General features: G+C 40.3%; 1 protein-coding gene across 1 annotated transcript in view; it reads left to right on the forward strand.

The window, feature by feature from the left end:
* The first annotated feature begins 253 nt into the window (after window positions 1-253).
* wscd2 (WSC domain containing 2) overlaps window positions 254-20,693 on the forward strand; it is a 53,178-nt gene continuing 32,738 nt past the window's right edge. Inside the window, exon 1 of the mRNA XM_008418658.2 lies at window positions 254-668. The gene's annotated coding sequence lies outside the window, so the exon portion shown is untranslated. The remainder of the gene's footprint in view (window positions 669-20,693) is intronic.

The raw sequence follows: 20,693 nt of genomic DNA on the forward strand, positions 1-20,693 counted from the left end.
ACACTGCTTATCCAAAAATAAAATAATCTCACTCAGCCCCCAAACGTAATTCTGCAGGGCCTTATAAACCTTCGGGCCGGCCCTGACCTGGCTTTACCTGCTTGGCCCAGAAAGAAGAGGTATCTGCTGTGTCGCTTTAAGTACAGCAGGCAGTGCTGTTGGCCCATGTGGGAGCGCAGGGCGCACGGTGCGGCGCTGCCTCCCTGCAGCATGAAGCTGTCTGCTCATCGGACAGCCTACAAAAAAGAAAAAGAAAAAAAAAAAAAAAAAAAAAAAGACAGGTCGACCCACCGCTTAAATCGCATTCAAGCTTCGACTTAAACAGATTACAGCAGTGGTTGTAAGAGGACGGAGTCGGAGCCAGCGCTGGGAGCCATTAACACTTCTCCTTGCCTCTCCGAGCGACACACAGAAGCGTGCAGCGGGTTATTCGCGGTACACAGCAGACTGACTGAAGCTCATTGCAGAAGCAGCGCAGAGCTAACGGGATCCACACCAACTAACCTCTGCAGTCTGCGGACGGAAGCACGGCAGACACTGGAGTTGTTTATTGTGGAGGTGAAGCATCATGACTGAGCCTGACAGATGACCATCCTCAGCTGAGGTCCTTCCTTCCTGCGTGAACATCCACACCATCTGCTGAGGCTTCACCCAGTCTCGAGGCTGAGGTAAGAAGAGCAGCACTCGTGTTATCTCTTAATTTGATTAAAACCCGAGTCACAGATATCTGCTGCAGCAGCGGATCACACAGTATTGAAGTGAAAACTGTGCGGTGGCAGCACTGGTTGGATCTGTGCTGCAGGAGTCCTGCTGGTTCCTGATTGAACTAGAACACTTCTGGAATAAACAAGTGGCGGAAAACGTCAAAACCCACATATTAGTTTGCAGCACTAATGCTGCCCTAGTGTAATGGGAAAGAAATCAACTGCTTGTTTTGTTCCGACTAATTAGATTCCAGATCATGTTTGCAAGTAGTCACACATTAGCTGACTGATATCAATAAAAGAGATTTCTGTTAGTTTGTGATAGCTATTTCTACGTCTTTGCTTTGTCTTGTTTGCTGGCCTGTGAAGAGGCTTAAGTCAAACCAAATGCATGCTTGGTGGCCCACAGACTGTACCCCTTTGTCACCCGGGGCCCCCAAGTGTGAAGATACTGGAATTTCATTAGAGACCTCCTGCTAATTTTTAACCACAGCTGCAATTCACATTGACTTGAGTTCAAGCTGCGCTGAGCCTGTTTTCAGAACCTTTCAGCTGCTGACCCAAAAAGCCAACAGCTGCAAACACTTGCAACTCCAGTTATTTACAACTGAAGAGTACAGATGTAGCTAATTAAACAAAACAGAAAAAGAAAAAAAAAAAAAAAAGGGTGCAACTGCTCCATCCAGGTCCTCGCTGAGCCTCTGCTCCAAAAGTAGAAGTGTAAATTCCTCCATGTCTTGTTCATGATTGATGGTGGGTGGACAGAGGTGGTCACTAAATTTTCCCAATGGGCCACATGGGTAGATTGTTGGGAAAGGGCTACGTCAGGTAGCTCCATTACTCCAAAACCGTATTTGAAAATAAACCTTCTTTTTTTTTTTTTTTTTGCTGCATGATAAAATGTAACATGTCATGCTGACCCCTGAAATCGTATGCTATATTTTACAAAATGAAATGCGAAAAAAAAAAAGAACATGTAGAAAATGCGTATGTATTTTTGTCCAGTCGGCAACAGTTGGATATACTGGAACTGGTTGCTAGTAGACACACAGGACAGACCATCGCGGCCTCTTATGCTTACATTTAAGGGTGATGTGGAGTGGATGATTAACCCAACATGAATGTCTTTGGACTGTGAGAGGAAGCTGGTTTTCCCCAGGGTGAACCCCAAAAAACAAGGAGAAAATGTACAAACTATATACACAAAAATAAGCTGGGATTTGCACCCGATTCTTCTTGCTGAAAAGCAGCAGCACTAACAAATGCACCACCTCTACATCATTAATTAATTCACACACAAACAGGTTCACCTCAGAAAACTAGAATACTGCATAAAAGTGCAATATTTCTTGCCAGTCATCTCACAAAGGGATACAGTCATTTCATACAGATTTACATTTTTTAGATTTTCTTTTTTTGTGTATGTGCAAATTTAATGATTATGGCTTGTAGGTAAAGAAAGCCCAAACTTCAGTGTCTCAAAAAATTATAATATCACATAAAACTCAGATTTATCTAAGTTTGGTGAGTATGTATAAAATGAGTTTTACTCTCTGAGGTGACTGGCAAGAAAAATCACACTTTTACACAGTATTCTGTTTTTTTTTCCCTTTTTTTTTTTAAAGATGTTACTGTATGTTGACAATAATAATATTTTTGTTGCACTGCAAACTGTAAGTGCAAACTGTACAGACAGGACATGCCATATCTGCCTCTTATTTTAAAATGACCTGAAGTAGACACACACAGGAAGGTGTGTCTACTATATTAGCTATATGTGTAGCTAATATAGCTACACAAAAGTAGAATAGACAGCTGTCACCTTCTGTTTTTTTTGGAACGAAATCAGCGTCGTGGGGATTGTTTGCAGAACTGAGACTTTATGCGTGTTTATTTTCAGATTTTCACCTCAAGACTCACTGCATGCTGTTTCATGCAGCGAGTCTTTCATTTGTTGTGGAGCCAACCTCAGCAGAATGCAACAAGCATTTGAGCATTTGTCAGAAAAAACTTCGCAAAGAACAAAATCATTCCATGACGATTCAGTTGTAACCATTCCGAGAAAGCATCTCCGCTGTCCCAACCTCGTTTTTCGGTGACCTTGTTGTATTTTACATCACTGAACTGAGCCACCTCTCACTGGAAAGCGCTGAAGAGGAGGAAGAAGAGGAGCCTTGCGGTTCTTTAGATTGATCACAGTGTGGTTAAATCAATTCATGAATGACACTAATTGCTCACGCTGCTGCTATTTCAGCACTTGTCGTGACAGTAAATAAAAAACACGGAGCCTGACAGACCTCTTGTTGTGGCAGAGGGAACGCGGCCACGGCCGGTTCACAGATCCCGAATCCAGAACGAGCTGAACTGATCAACGCCATGAACTTTGCTAAACCCATTCTTAATCCCTTAAAGACGTAATGAGCATTTATGCCATGTTTTAGTATGAATATGGTTTCAGCTATTCAAGAGAAGCGCGTGAAGGCTCTGTCATAAAAAATACATCACATGGATTTTCTTATTACCAACAGCTGCTGTAATGTCCTGAAAGCTTTCTCTTCCCTGCGGCAGCAAAGAACAGACATCGGGGGAAAAAGCCAACAGCTGAAACTCATGTTTGTTCACTCGTTTCAATGCATGCTGCTGTTCCCACTGCTGTTGTTGATGCAGAGAATAATCAGAGTCAAGGTAGCTGCTTTTTTAACCCCAGAACCCCTCTGGCATTAAAAAGGAATCTTAAATGCTCTACAAAGAGTAGATTCTTCGAGGGAAAAAGCTTTTTTTTGCACCTTGTAATGTATTTTTGAGATTAGCTTTTGCTGCAGAGGAGAACCTGAGAGTGGCTCTGATATGGAACCCGTTGTGTATTGGCGTAGTGCAGAGCGGGAAGGCTTTGAAATCCTCCGCCGCTTAGTTCTGCATCCCTCTCGGCCGTTCTCTCAGGGACGTGCGGTGAATCATGTCCAGTGACCCGCCGATCTGTTGACGATCACCCAGGGGGAACTGACAGAAATTACAGTGTGCATAACTTTTGCTGGTCATTACAGTAAAAATGATGGCCATGCAGGAGAAACTGTGTGGGTTGGATGGGTGGACTGATTCTTGATATACCACTGCGAAGAAAGAATGTCAAGATCCTTATTAGAGCTCTTACTAAAATAGCTTAGCATTAAAAACCCTGATGCCTTTGCCAAAGTCGTCTTGAAAGTTTCTGGCTCTTTACAGAACACCGGCCTTGTTTGTTGCTGTTTGCTTTCCAGGTCTGGATGAGGAAGAAAAAGGTTCATTTGAGTTTGGAAAACTCAAATGAAGTTATGATTTTTCACACATCTTGGTCGTTTATTTTGACATATTTTTATTGAGCAGTTTATTGAAGTGCTGGGCTAACATTAGCATATTTCCACTCTAGATACTACAGACAGGCAGGAATCTGCAGCAACCAGTATAGTCTCTATCAATGTGAATGTCACTGTGAAAAACTCAGTGATTGCTAGAGAATGTTTGGATTGGTCCGATCAACAAAACCGTATCCACGGAATAAATGCAGTTTTCCAGCTTTGCATGCAGTTTGAGTTTTACTAATTCAGCTTATACACCGTTTGTCTTAATAGTTTCCTCTGAACAGCATGTCTGTTTGAAGGCTAGGATTACCTCTTTGTCTTTGGCTGATCCACAGAAAAGACTGGGAAACTCCATCTTCCACATGAGCAAACAAAAATTAGGGTAATTAAGTAAGAGGAATGAGGACTTGTCTCCAGAGTCTGGCTGTAGAAACGCTATCCCTAAATTAATGTGTTTTACTTTTTAAATTATAAATAGATGCATAAGACAGAAAAGCATTAAACTGTTGCACAGATTTGAGTAGTTTGTCACCCTCTTTGCTGCATTCATGCACCTCCCAGACAGATTTTCATCTTATAATAGGATTATTCCCCAACACCAGACTTTTTCCGTAAGACCTTTTCGGATAATGCCTGCCTAAACAGGTGGCAAGGAAATACCAGAGGACACAAACCAGATAAGAACTGGAAACCCCGAAACCTAATCCCTTACTTTAATCTGGGGCTTGCTGATAGAAATAATTTTAGTATTTTGTTGTTACTTTGGTAAAAATAGGAAATACCTGCAGTGATTAAAAAATGTTGACTTGTTGCATAGTTTTTATCTTATTTTCACCAAGAAGGCATTCATTTATTTGTTATAGGATTTAATTTGAAGGCTTATTAAATTTTTACAGCAAAATCTGTAATTCTGGCTTTTCTCTGAGACAGATCCTGCTGAGAATATCTTTAACAATCCTATTGTTGGACTTATAAACTATTAGTTTCCATTTTGTGTTTCTTTTTGGCAGTCACAGAAACCTTTTGCTAGAGTTAAAGGGATTCATCGTAATTATTTAAAGTAATGTTTATTTGACAGGATTCGAGTCTTTAATATGTTACCAGCAGTAAATAACTCTGATGCCTTTGCTTTGTAAAAATCTAGATTAGCTGCTCTCAAAGCTTGTCTGAGAGGGACCAAGACCAAACCGGACATATCCTTTCTGAAAACATCTCCAGTCTACACAGATTTACAGATGGCTACTTTGATTGTTCTGTTTTCAGTGCATCCTTGGTGAAGCACCTTGACCTACCTCCATTTCCTGGTTAAATAATTGTTGTTTTCTGTTTAAAATAAGTTGCACCAATGTAAGCTTATTTTACACAAAATTAGCTGTGTAATATAAGCTTGTTTCTTATTTTACACAACTATAGGATTGACTTCTCAACCATAGGATTAGAGCAGCCAGTCCTATAATTGCCTCCTCTAGGATTAGTTGTAGGACTTCAGATTTTTTGTATTTGTACCTACTGAGCTGAATATGTTTTTTAAAACAAACAAATTATTCAGATTTTTATAGAAGTATTTTTAAAGCATTAAGAAAGCCACACAATTTCTGAAATTGAGCTCATTTCTATATGAAAGAAATAATATAGATCTCTTTCCATCAACACTACCCTCCTGTGGGTAAATTTGTGTCATTTTTGACTTGTGTTTGTTGACCACACAAAATTATTCAGTGTCACAGATGGCCCCTGGGCCGCATCTTGGACACCTCTGCTGCATACTATGTGTTAAGTAGATTTTTCCGTCTGATTTAAAAAGCCTTATTTTTGATGCTAAAGTGATAAATGTTACAATATATTTTCACAAAAACAATATCTCTCCTATAGAAGGAGTTTTAGAACATTTATTGTTTGTGAACCAATCAGATCAGAGCCGACTCTCCTTCATCTGACCTGAACTATTTACCCTCTAAAGCTTCAAAGTGACTCTCTGCTCTCTAAATGTCGTGCTTAAATCTCTCTGGAGAGTGTATGAAAGCTTTGGGAAATGAAAAATCAGAAGGGGGGGTGGACGAGTGAATACAAAAGACTCATTTTCTGGGGTCTGTAGTCGACCTTGAGACAGTGCCAGTCAGCAGGATTAACACATCGCCTCTGTAATTGCTCACCTGGAGTAGCAGACCTCCTTGTTCTCTGTTCAACCTGATCCCTGCATCACAAAAAGGTCTTTGTGGATGTTAAACTGATGGGCTCTGTTTTCCTTACCTGCTGTATCAACAGAGCTCCAATCTGCACACAGAAAAGCCTTGAACAGGAAAAATTTGGATGCATAGCTCTGCCTCTTTGTAAGACAAAAAGGTCTGTGTAGCTGTGTAGCTGTGAGCGTTATGTTTTTCACCTTAAAGTTGCACTAGGTAACTTTTATAAAAAAATATACTGTATATATATATTTTACATTTTTGTTAAAGCTGTCACTATGTCCTGACAAGATTATGAGACAGAGAAATTGTGAAAAAATGAAGCTCATGGAGTGAATGGGTCCTGCTCCCGTTTGCGAAAATGCACCAGTTCCAGTCAGAAACAACCAGAGTCTGGAGGAAGGTCTCAACACTGTCAGTCAAACTCATGATTGTGGGTTTGCTGCAGCTTTGCTAATGGCAGAGAAACAACATAGCGTAACGTTAGAGGAAAACTGTTTCCTTCAGGTACCTACTGCAGCTTTAACCAGAAACTTCACTTGTAACCACATTAAAGTTATTTATTGCAAAATGAAGGCGACAAACTCATGAAGACCTAATTAATTTCTACTTGAATATAAGAATGGCGAAGGCTTAATTTAATGAGAGTCAAACATATAAGGATTCCTTTTATAGCCTTGTTAGTGAAGCAGCGTCAATATTAGAGCGGCATCAGCAATCGGCACTGGGATGCTGTGTCAGCTGCACCTCAAACAGTGTTCGTCAATCTGTGAAAGCACATCAATGCAGCCTGCGCTGTGCAGAATCAGACAGGGCTTAGCTTTAAAGAGGATGCCAGGAGATTCTGATAAGCAGCATACCAACAATACTGCTGCACAGAAGCAGGAGCACCCCCCCGCCCACCCCACTCCTGTGATAAATAACGGGAGTCCCCTCTGGTTCTGTCAGCCTGCAAAGTCAGCGTCAACAGTGGCGTCTGATCTCCTCTCAGTGTGTTGGGCCCTAATTGGGTTTTTACACTTGCTAGAGAAATTTGTCAGGTTGCTGTGAAGTGAAGCACCATGCCCAAATCAAGTTGTGCATCATTACGTCTCCATCTACTGCTGGAATTATGGGATGCTAAAGGTTTTTGAGGGGATAAACTACTTTTACCTACCTCCTGCCGGGAATATGCTGTTAAAAGGTAGTAGTTGCACTTCCTAATGATCGTTTTTTTTTGTTTTTTTTTTGGCTCGGTAATTACATCCATTGGGATTTCACGTGAAAGATGTGTAGCGGTAAACCAGGCAGGGGTTATTCACTAGCACCTAAAAAAGGGGATTATGATTCCTACGTTCACAGTCTTACATGTGGTTCAATTAATTTTCCAGCAGCAGCCAGGATGAGCGCCTAAGTCTATCCCCTTATCAGCTACTTTCCTGGCAGAAAGCAGAGCGCTAACCCGAGCTCCTCCTTGCCGCTTATGTTCTCCATCTGTCGGTAGAATGACTCAGGTCGGCCCTGATGTTAGGAACTATCATGTGCTGTAGATGTAACACGCCTGGTCAACCACAAACCAGTCATCATGATCTGTCAACCCGTATCATCGCCTCTTGATGTCTCTGCGTCTTTGCCGATTTCACATCCAGGTTGCCGAGGGGCAGAATGACTCGGCGTCTCACTGACTTAGACTTCAGACCTCTCCTCAGTCGACCAGCGACATAAACACGGTCCTGTTGTTCAGTCAGACTCAGTTTCAGTGTTTAATATTGTCTTATCTAAGAGCTTCCAGCATCCTTCAGTATCCATGTGGTTGTTTGATAAAATTTTACAATTAATGAAAACAGAAACAGTGTGCATTGTTTGTTTTTTTCCCTTTTTTCATAATATGGTTTATATACACAGCTGTATAAAATTATAATGTACCGCTCTACAATTACCAGAAGTACCCAATTATCTTTAAAGAAAACTACTGTAATCAGTCTCACAGCCTTATTTTGTCTCTGTTAATACAGTCGTACTTATAAATCCTCCAGTTCATTGATCAGATGGATGTAAAAGAATGTTTTATGAGACTTCTCTTTTTGCAGCTTTTAGAGACGTTTTCTCACACAAATTTCTGCTCAGTCCTGTTAAGGTTTGACCATAGCTACTCAGTAATGCCGGGATCTGGACTTTGACTGGGTCATTGCAACAGTTTGCTTGAATTGTCACCTGTACAGCTGGTCACTGTAGATCAGGGGTGTCAAACTCCGGTCCTGGAGGGCCACTGCCCTGTAACTTTTAGATGGGACTCTGCTGCACCACACCTGAATAGAATAATTAGGTCATTAGCAAGGCTTTGGAGAACTTATCTACACAAGGAGGAGGTAATTAAGCCATTTCATTCCAGCGTTTTTGTACCTGTGGCACATCTAAAACCTGCAGGACAGCGGCTCTTGAGGACTGGAGTTTGACACGTGCTGTAGATGTTCAGCTATATAATTCATTTAAACTAGCATCATGTGAATGATTCTTTCTTTGTTAAAGTGAGTGAGGTTTTCTTCATACGCAATTTTAATTTCAGCAAAGAATGCAAGGGGAAAGGAAACTGTCTCAAAAAGTTTATGTTATGCTTGTCAATGTCCTTGAGTCTTGGGTGATTAAAAAAATCTTTTACTCTGTGGCAAAGCCCCTGATGCATTTAAACATCTGGTTTCAAAGGTTTTCATGCAATCCCTTATTAAGTCTTGAGTTTGAAATGTGTCATCCCCACGCTGCGGTTTCCAGGTAATTCCATAGACATTTAATAGCAGACTCATTGCAACCATAATTGTGAAATGAAACCTTGTGCAGTTTTAATGCTCCCCATGCCAAACACAGGAAAGTAACCCCAAAACAAAACCCATGTTTTCCTCCATGGAGCTTATTATAGTGTAAAATGCAACAGACAATCCAACCAGAAAGCCTTCGGCTTCAGTGGCTTTAGATCAGTGTTTCTCAACCTTTTTTGGCCCAGCGCCCCCCTAGCCTTTATCCAGGTCCCTCACCGTCCCCCACCAAAGAATTTGCAGGCTACTTTGCACTAACCATCATTTTATCATTAATATTACTATCACTATTGTAGATGTTTTGATTTTTATGCTTGTTTCTGTATTTATCATCAAAAATAATTTCCCAGAGAACAAAAAAGCCATGGGAATAGAAATAATTATTTTCACAGGTGTCTACAAAAAATGCAATGAACATTCAAGTTAAAATTGGTAGGACTAACAGCAGCCAGTCAGAGTGGAAAAATATTCTTATTTTTTGCCATTTTCTAGTTGTTAAATATTCCACAAAATGAGCAGATAAAAGATGTTCAACATGTCTGTTTAAACTTTGAACTATTTGATCTATAATGACAGTGCTCTGCAACATTAAAACATGGATAGAACTGTAACTACATTAATCATAGCTCTTCTTCTCTTCAGTGTTTGTCAGTTTCTGGTGGTGCAGCTCTGTGCTGCCTTCAGGAGAATGGGACATCAGAGTATCATCCATAAAACTTCACCCACATGGCATTTATTGTGCAAACCAGAGCTTTCAGTGGAAAAACAAAAGTTCCAGATCCTTTCAATGCCATACAAATATGAGACAGAAACATGGATTATATCTTTATATAGACCTGTCTATTGATTTATAGATTAATAGTTTTACTGGACAGAAATTACAAAGAACAAATCTGGTTCTTAATCAAATCCYAATGAGTCAAATTGAAAGTGTCATGGAGTCATCAGCCTCATGACATTAACACTGACATGAAAAATAATATTGAAGAAATAAATATATCAAATCTAATTAAAAACATAAATAAGTGATGTTATTTACTGTTATGGTCTGTAAGATATATTTATTCTCAGTACTAGATGTGGTCTCAACAAACCCATGACATTTCAACAATATTATTTTGCCTTTTATCTGGAAATAGTGTCAGTTTATTCTTGCCATACAGTCCTCTGTATTAATTATTGCTCGAAAGGTCTTGCCATACAAGTTTATTCCTCTGTATTTACTTTAGTTTCTTAGTTTATTCTTGCATTTTGTTCTTCATTCATTTCCATTTAGTTTCCTTTGATTAGTATTATCCTCTCTTGGTTTATCGTCATGTCCACTTTAGTTTCTTTCCTGTTGCTAGATTTATTTTGTCGTTTACCATCGCTCACCATCTTCACTCATCACCTGCTGCGCCGCCTAATCGTCATGTTTTTCACATCATGTGTTGATTTTTCCACTGTTCAGCGTCGGATTCTCTGTTTTTATGCCATAATTCACATCTAGTTCGTCGCTCTGTTTTAAGTCCCTCTTTTCCTGTTTCAGAGTTTTGCGCAATGTGCGCGTTTTTTTAATTTATTTTTATTTTTTAAGCCCCTAAGGTGCAGGGCGATCGGGAATCGTATCGATGGGGAAAAGGCAGACTGACATAAACCTTTTAAAACAATGGAAACAATTTCTGCATTCTGATTATTGAAATTTAAAAGTGCTGTGGTACCGTTGTTCTATCACCCCCGTTTCATACCGGACCACTTACAGCACCGGTGTTAAAGCTATAAAATGTATCACCCATGGAGGGATTTCTTTATTTAAATGGGTTCATTTTTCAGAGGGATACACAGTGAGGGTATTGTGATTTTAGCTACCAGTAGCAGGAGAACGGAGCTGCACCAAGAAGCTAACAGAAGCTAACAAACACYGAATAGAAGAAGAAGAGCTGCCATCGATACAGTTGCAGCCAAGCATGTTTTAATGTTACACAATACAGTTTTACCAAGTTGCTCAAAGTCTAAACTGGCATTGTTGTGCATTTAAGGTGTAAAGTTTACCTTCGACCAAACGCCCCCCAAAGGCATCCCAGCGCACCCCTTTTGTAAAAATGTCCGCCAGCGCCCCTTGCCGTCCTCTGAACGCCCCCTGGGGGGCGGTACCGCCCACGTTGAGAACTGCTACTTCAGATGGTTTTCTCAGCTCTTTTTCTACAACTTTGCACTTTTTCCACCTCTTTTTAAAAATCTGGGATTGCAGTCATTTTTTTTGTCCTTGTTTTGAGAGATTGGATACTGTTCCATGAACCTTATATCTTTTGATAATAATGTCAGTGTGGTCACAAAAGCATAAAACTGCTTGGCAAGGATTTGCAAGCCTTTTCCTTTAAAATGCATATTTTGCAGTGACACCAAATATAATTTTTGACCTCTTTAAATATGCTGAAAAGCTCCAAGGGACCAAGCAAGGATCAATAATTCAGGCCCTCCCACAGGTCTCTGGACTTGTAACCTTGAATAACTACTCATTAGCAAGCAGTTTTTACGTATTGATCTTTTTCTCAATCTTCTCTCACACTTCAAGCGTTTTTCATTTAGCATTTTCAAGAATTTTATGCAAAGTTAATTTTTTTTCTTTAGGCTGTCCTGCTTGCTTGAAAACAACCCAACTAAGCAGAACACCCACTGCACCAAAGTGTGCTTGCAGGGCCGCTGAGTGAAAGCTTCTCCGTTTGTTTTACTAAGATGCTGTTTGCACCGCCCTCCTCCACTTTACACCTACTCACCAACTCAGCTCTGTGGCAGCCTGCGTTGCAGCTCACAGGATTTAACAGCAGCACCAGTTACAGCCCCCATATTGTCTCTGTCCTTATATAATTTCACACCAAGAGGCGAAGAAAGCATCGCAGACCAGTCTTGACGGGAGGGAATGAATCCCTCCATGGGATTTCTCTGCTTCACATTAAATGCAAAAAAAAAAAAAACACCCAAATTTGTTCATTTCTTTCCATCTTAACCACAACAGCCTCTCTGTGGCTGTCTCGGCGCACTTTTACCTTAGACTGAAAAGAATAGCTCCATTACTGCTGCTGCGATATTACCCATTGACTTTTCAATTTTCTGTCATCGTAGGCTTTTTGAAGCCACAGGCATTTTTTTGGAGAAGAGAAAGGCAAAGTGAATGTGTTAAAAGCAATGCAGATTCTTTGAAAATGGGGTAAAAAAAAAAAAAAAGGAATTCTCCAGAAAAAATATTCATGAGGTCATCAAGTATGTTCTACTTTTTAAAGCACTTTCATGTTGACTCCACATTTAATCACAACTGGCTAAAAACCAGCTTTTTACCATCTCAGGTTTTCTCAACACCTTTGGGTCATTTGACCACTGAGGAGCTTTATTAAGCCACATGCTTTTTATTCTCATTGCTTTAGCCAAACCTTTAACATGATCAAATCACGTTGCCATAGCAACTCTGCCTCGGGAAGGTGCTGATTGCCCCTTTGTAGCTGCTTGCAGCCACATTAAAGGTCCATTTATCAACCTAAACCTAAGCAAGCATTTGAATGAATATTTATTTTTGTTACATAAAAAAGTTGCTCCCTCTGCAGTTGGAACACAACAACAGCAGTAACTGTAATTGCGTGCAGCACCGCAGGGTTAATCATCGCTGCGCTACTGCTGAGCACTTCTCTCAAAAAAAAAAAAAAAAAAAGTGTTGGGAGGTTTTAGAGAGGTGATCTTTTTTTGTTTACTCTCAACCTCACGGTACTTGAATTAATCTTAAACTCACAGGTCTCCCAGTTTACAAACACCTTCATGTTTTAGGCACAGCTCCTCCTCCTACAGTGACATCGGAGCTGTGAGGTATTTTCATTTGCACCGTTCACAGCTTCTAAAATTTCAACACTCACTGATTGCCCTAGTGAATCGAGGCTGATTGGCCAGACCCCACCAGGTTTTTCTGTGGAAAGACATTTTATATGGTATAAGTGCTTTTTAAGTTTCAGAAGGCAGAAATGTCAAACCTACACTTGGCAAGCTGAAGATATGACCATGAGATAGATGCAGCAGTGTGTCACAGTGCGCATGTCTTGTCGAGAAAGTTAAGATAATCTTATGTTTTATCTTGCCGATGTTTCTTCTTCTTTTGCTCTCACACACCCAGATGGAAGCAGGAGCAGCCCTCCTCCTTCTTCCTTAGCGTTGGAGGTGTTGTTCCATGTTGCATCAGAGCAACAGTGAAGCACTACTCTGTGTGCTTGTCATATTTTATTCATCTCAGGAGAGGCTGCAGCTCTGAGGCGCTCTCATTCCTGCAAGCCGAAAGCAGGCAGCTGTCAGAGAGCCCGAATCCCTAGATACATTGCCCATTTCTGCTCCTGCAGACAGACATCGCACACAGGCATGCTTAGCTACATAACACAGGGCTTTTCCTATGCACACATTCAGTTCATGTAACCTTTGCAGTAGAGGTTACCCGTTTCTCAATTTCCTCAGATATTTTTAGAGCGATTCAGTTTTCTAGCTTGGGAGCAGCTCAAGATTCTTAGTTTTTGTTCAACTAAAATTAAAGATACGTTTTTGATTTTGTGTGAATGCATGTTTTACCGTCATCGTTTTTCACTGTATTTCAGGTGCGGGGGTGAAAGAAACTGCATTCATATCGAGTGCATTGCAATCTTGTGTGTGTAGCACTTTTTAATGTACGAAAAGACTAGATGGAATAAATCAGAAGACTAAATTCGTCTACTGGAGCTGTTGCCGGTAATCAATAAAAACAATGCAAAAGAATAACTGCTTTCAATACCATGTATTTTAAATAGAAAATTAAAGTGAACACCACAGGACAAACATACATAGAACCCAAAATAATAAATACAAAATAAATATACACAGTACTGCAGTAGATCTTCCATATATTTGTGCTCAACCGTCTTAAATTTCCCCACTGGTCAGCACAGTGTCTGACCGACACACATTTGAAAAGTCCATAGATGAATTGTCCAGATATTTGAGATGACAATGTCCAAGCGCAAGTCGTTTCAGATGAAGAGATGAATAGTGGATTGTGTGTCTGAATGGAGAGATGGAGGGGGAAATGATACAGACCATCAGCCTCCTACCAGACCAGTATGAAGTGAATCTCAGGTTCTCCTGGCCCCAGCCAGTTCTCAGAAACTCGCCATCCTTTAACCCTAAAAGGGTCACCTGGCCAATTCCATTTATAGTTCAGTGCAATACAAATTCATGGCTCCAAGCTCACTGGATGTTCAGATCTACATGCTTTTTATATAGCAAGTTTTAAAAAGTGCATAAACAAAGAGAGGAACTGATTGTTTGGAAGCACAAACCTGTAGCTCCTTTGTTTCCAACTCTCCCCCTCACACCTGACTGGGAAAGCTGGAGCAGGCCTGAATAACTACTTCAGGTGTGTTAATTGGCTGAATGCACTGTGTGACTGACTGCCACTCTAACCAATGGTGCAACAAAGGCGGGATTAAGGGCAGTTGTTTACCCTGGGTTACAGGCACAGTGCTTTTTATATTTTGCCATGTTGCAGTCACGTGTCTTTGGGATTGTTTTGTTACCGACCAGCACAAAGTTTTTGCCAATCTAAAAAGTGTGGGATGCTTTTGATGTCAACAGTCTGTTGAAACAGAGACTGTGGAGCAGTCTGCTTTGCAAATATATATATATATATAGAGAAATAAATACCAGCTCAATACAGCTGTGCTGTACTCTTTATACACTCAGATGGGACGAAGTTCAGCTGTGAATATTAATTTTCTATTCTTGTCAGAGATTTTCCAACGGAGAATCTAATTGTGCTAAGCTAAGCTAACACATGAATATGTTTTCCTGTAGAACATTGCATTTTAGCGTTAATTGTAAGTTTAAGGTCGTTATCCTGCTGGTTGGTGAAACTTCACTCCAGTCCAGCCTCTAATGGTTTTCCTTCCAGCGTCATGTATTTATCTCCATCCATCATTTAATATTCTCTGATTAGCTTCCCTGTCACTGCTGAAGAAAAGCACCCCACAGCATGAAGCTGCCCCCACCAGTTTCTCACCATGGAGCTGGGCTGTTCAGTGTTTGAATTAAAGCCACAGATACCATGGGTCCCTTGGCTACTTCTCTGATTATTAATGTTTTCTTTGCCAAGATTATCAACTGGAGCGGATGACTGTTTCTTTGTAATTTCACAGTCGTCGTTTTCTTTCCAAGGTTGGATGATGGATTGAATGATGCTCTGTGAGATTTTCAAAACTTGGAATATCGCTTTAAACCTAAATCTCCAAGCTCTCTCCCCTGCTGCGTTTCTTGGTCTATATGCTGTTTGTTCAACAGTGTGATGTGAGGCATTCACTGAACAACTAAACAGAAGTATACTAACTGGGGGATCTCTGAATGCAGCTGATTGTATTTAAGGGAATAAGAGTAAATGGAACAGGATAGAAAGTCATACCTCACTTGACTCTTCAAACTTTTGTCATAAATAAACTATTTGATTTCCTTTTCATCACACCAAACAGTTAGTTACTACTTAGTGTTTGAAAAAAATATACTGAAGCCTACAGAAATGTTCAAGAAGTATGAATACTTATACAAGTTATATTTCTTTTCATGATGAAGCTAACTGATCAGAAGTGGCACAGTGAATTGAACAAAGAAAGGAGAAAAGCTTCTGGAGTTTCGACACCAGGGTCCAATTGGCTGCGCCTGCAGGTGGTCGGCACTTCTAATGAGACTGTTCGGGTGATGTAAAGTAAAAGAGATTAGGTGGAGGCCAGGTTTAAGACACTCTGACAGAGACAGACTTAATGAGGATGAGATTTGAAGAACCACCTGCAGTACCTGGCTGACTCAAACAAGAGCAGAAAATAAAAATAAAGTAAGCTCAGAACGAAGCAAAGTGACAAACTGGAAATGATGAAAAAAGTAGCTTTGTGTAAAAACATTCATTTAATGGGTTTTGTTACAGACTGTAACACAAACCATGAGCTACAGTCTGTAGTATAACAACATCCTGAAATAAATTCAGAAACGTGACATGAGGAGGGGCATCTGGATCAGGATTTTTATTTTCCACGACACATAATATGACTGGACACATAATATGACTGAAGTGTATCCAGAGTACATTGTTGGTCCATAAATATGCCTCGGCAAAACACAGGTACGCAGGCTTTGATGAACAAAAATAGTATTTTATTACACACAAACCCATGTTGGAGACGATCTGGGGGAAATCAAAGCCTAAAGAGTATCCTAGAGTTTCAGTTTTTCAAAGAGCTACAGTCACACTGTTTCTTTTTATGCTTACAGATAACCTGATTCTGATATTTAGCATTATGCTTATCCATCACTAATGTACGTTTGACCTCCAAGCAGTGGTCTTTACTGCCACGTACCTCCATATGTGACGGCCTGCAGCTCTGAAGCGTCAGGGGAATTTCTGCAGTCACACCTTTCCTCCTAAAACTGCATGTTCTAACCTTTATTGATGCAAGCTATTAATTCTTAACCTTTTTAAAGTTATTAGATTTTCTGTTAGCCATCTTTATTTATGGTCAGCGAACAACCAGCTTAGTCATTGTTGTGATATTTTAAGACTCGGCATCAACAACTTGTTTCCACCAAGAATATTCGAGTGAAAACATGACATGTGAGCAACAAGGCCTCTAACAATGTCTCTCCTTAATTGGAAAGGATATTTTGACAGGCGGCCTGTGGTGCTCCTCGACCTTTACACACAGATTTGCGTCATGCAGACGAGGTTCATAGTTCGCCACGCATTTTGCAATTCACGCCTACAGAGCATCCCGTAATAAGACACGTCATGTTTCTGAGATGGATGCATCCAGATCATTATCACAAACATGCTGCAGAGCTCAATTAAAAAAAAAAAAGACATCTAGAGAAGGGTCGTCTGGATGCACTACCTCGTAGAAGCATGGTGATCAGAGTTATTAAGATGATACTTAGTGAGCAAAGTCTTTCTGCTGGTTTCATTTAGTCTACCACATATTTTAGTTTGACAGAAACGGCCCAAGCAGCACGAGTGTGAAATAGTTGAGATTCTGCTGTGGGTTATATGTGTAGGTGGTTGAAGCAAAACAGAGCGCATACTCTGAGGGAAAAAAACAATTTTTTCTTTTTATGCAGTGGTTAATGGATCAGATGTGAGTGACTGAAACCATATGTTGTCTCTGCACTATATTTAGCAATATTTAAGTGACGGCCAAAGGAAACTAAAAACATTGTTTTCTGCTTTTGATTTCCATTGGCAGAGAAAATTGATTAACACAGAAATCTGGATTAATATTTTTTAAGCTCTGTTTATCAATAAAAATTCACAAATAAAACAGTTACTGATGCAGAAAATTGAAATGATTAGTTTGACTTTGACATGTACTGTAATGCTTTTCATTTAAGACTTGCTTTATTTTTTTGCCACTCTTCTTTAAAGACCAGATTTACAGAGTGCTTGACTAATGGCTGTCAACTCGTCCTCCCAGCTCAGCTGTGAATGAATCTCTTGTGTTGAATATAAATGCATGCCACAGCAGATTACAATGAGGCAGTGTTTTCAATATAGCAAGTAGTTTGTCTCTACGTTTTATCTGGAAAGCTGCATTTTTCTTTCTTGTCCCTGTAAAAAAACAAAACCTGTTATGGTGAGATAATAGAGGGGAAAAAGAAGACAAGGGCGATGGATCCTGCTTGGATCCTGAGGCCGGTGTGGTACTTACGAAGAAGCTCTGTTTCCACATCGGCCAGCTGCTTTCTGCTCAGTCCAGACTGGTTTGATAGGTATCTTGTCTCCTTTGGCTGTCCGAGTATCAATTGATCAATTGACGAGCTGAGCTGTGTGCACCACCAAGCAGAGAGGAGCTTTGCAATCTGCTTCAGTTCGGCTGAGTGCAATACCGATCTTGCGTGACGATGTTTGTTACTGTGACATTTGATAATGGGAAAAAGTTCAAGGATACTCATAGGTTGTGACAAGTGTTCCTGTAGTTGTACAATCTGAATTTACCCGCAAAAAATTAAGAACATCGTCACTTACACATAAAAATACCAAGTACTCAGAGCCCTCAGCCTGTAATTTCCAGGATTCATCTCATAGACCACACTGCATAGTCTTGGAAATTATATCAATATTTATCACTTCAAATGATGCTTTGTATGCTTTAGGAGGAATACGTGAATATTATTGCCTTTTCTTTCTTTTTTTTTTTTAGCACATCTTGTGTACAGTGGCTTGTATTTCTTAGAGAATAAACTCTAATCATCCCTGTCATTTTTCTCTTGCTGAGGGAGGTTTGAGTGGAGGACTTGTGAACAACAGAGCTGGAGGATTCTTGCTGAAGGACACTTTAGCAAAGTGGCGGCTTGTTGACACTGGAACTTGAATCCATCCCGAACAGTGAAAGGGTCTGTGATGTCTGCTCACCGAACTTAAAAGCACTCGACCGGCTTTCTGTTCTTCCTCTGCCCAATGAATCAGATGAACCTCGACGATTCACAAGGATACGGTCGTTGTCCTTATGTGACGAGAGGCGCTACCAACACGACAACATGTGAAACGGGTGCTTTGGTACCTCTGTTTTCATTTCCAGTATCACCGTTCTTTGTCGTGGACAAAGAGTTGTTTGGTTTTGATTTCACAATTTATTAATTTATCTTCAGAGTGGTCATTTTTTCAATGATCAGAAATCATTGTTGGATATTCTTATCATTCTTATTTAAAACATGTTTTGCTTGTTTACCGTCATAAACATGTCCTAGTTTTTGCTAACAACTAGCAAAATAATCACCTAAGGAGACATTGTGGAATGTTAGATTTCTGGTCACATAACTTTGTGAGAAGGCTTTTACTTGTTTTAGGTTTGGCTTACTGTGACAGAAATTTTTTCACCCAGTAAACATGTTTATGTGGGTCCAAACTGGACTCTTTTTAGGCTGGACTGGTGCTAAATGGGCCTGGACCCAAAATCGGGCTCCTTGTATGGGGCCAACATTGGTTGATCAAATTGAACCTGGTTGGGAACCCCTTGTCCTTTCTGGGTCCCATGTGACTGAACAAATCATTACAAAATTGGAAATCCATCTGGGATTCATGTGGTCCTAATTATTTTCCAGAGTTTTCCTGGATCAAAACTGTAGATATTTAACTAGTTCACACCCCTGGCAAATTTAGCTACAAATTTAACTTTTAATTTGACAGTCATGTTTCTTCCCTCTAGAAGCAACGCTAAGCCATTCAGAGTCCTGATTTTAGTCTGACATCAGGAGCAACAGATAGGGAGGATGGCAAGGAGGCCTTCCACTCAAAGATTTATAAATTCAAAGACTGACTGACATTTCTTTTATTGGTAGAAAGTAGACGCCGTGGGTTGAATGGGAGTCAATGCAACGTGTTTGGTGCGATATAGGCACAAAACATGTTTTATTAGGTACTGAGGTATCATGGTACACAAGTTAAACAATCACGATCACCACGTCGGTTTTGGTTGATAACCTGAAACATAGCTGAACATTTTAATCGCTGAAACTGCAGTTGTTGGAAACTTTGGTTCATTTTTGTGCGGCTAATTGGCCTGTGTCTAATTGCAATTTTATTTTTAGTTGACAGATGCACGCAGGGATGAAGGACTTAAGCAAGACTACCGATTAATTATATACTAAAATTCAGCTGTAGTGTTTAATTTAAAGTGCTTATTATGCAGAATAACACTGGGAGTATAATGAGCTGATATTAGCTGCTTAATGAATCGAGTTGAACCTGCAGGTTTGGACCTGCAGCTATCAGACATGCTTCTCTTAGCTTGTCTTCTATACTTTAAAAGCAGTGTTGCTTTTATAAGAGAGTTGTGGCTCTTCAGTTTCAACACATGCTTGTCTCTCTTGTGAGCACGTTTGAGAGAGACTAAAGTGTGCAGCAGCAGGTGGAGGAGGGATGTGTGGAATGACTCCACGTCCGTCCATGTCGCCTTTTTATAAAGAAAAAAACAAGAAGAGAAACGGTTTGGAAACCTTAAGCCTGGGCTTCATATATCTTCATATAGAACAGACTTTTCCAGGTGATGCCTCTATCTACACACAATCTGATCCAGAAACTGCTACCAGTGTCAAAGTTTTGGCTTATTGTCAAGATTAATTCTTATCATCTAAGGTAAGAATGAGCTGCTCTGTAGTGGTGCTCAGCAATTCCTCCTGGCCTCAGTGAAAGCAGATGCACCGCCTTCGCTGGCCTCCCATCCTTATGCTGTCTATATGTTGCTTTCATGTGCAGAGGTGTTTTGCAACCCCCCGCTCTGTGTCCTATTGGACACAGAGTGTGGAGTTGCAGTGCGGGGTTCTGACACTGTCTAATAGGACACAGTGTGAGATTTTTTTTTTTTCCCCCTCATCTATCCTAATGTTGTTCTCATCTAACCAAAGCATGGCGTCCTCCAGGGCTGCAGCCTCAGGCACCCGTCTACCCATGTCCTATGCGCTTGTTTTGTTCGTTGGACGGGCTGTGCTGACACGTGAATTCCCTCTTTTCATTTATTCATTCAGCAGGATGAATCACTATCATGCATCACAATCTAAAATCCTCAAGCAGTTTTATTACACCTTACGTAAACTTTTAATACTTCCTGGTCACTAATCTTAACAGGTGTGTCTAGATTAGTAGAGAACATAACACTTTAATTGCAT

The sequence above is a fragment of the Poecilia reticulata genome, linkage group LG9, assembly GCF_000633615.1.
Source record: "Poecilia reticulata strain Guanapo linkage group LG9, Guppy_female_1.0+MT, whole genome shotgun sequence".
Classification (NCBI taxonomy): domain Eukaryota; kingdom Metazoa; phylum Chordata; class Actinopteri; order Cyprinodontiformes; family Poeciliidae; genus Poecilia; species Poecilia reticulata.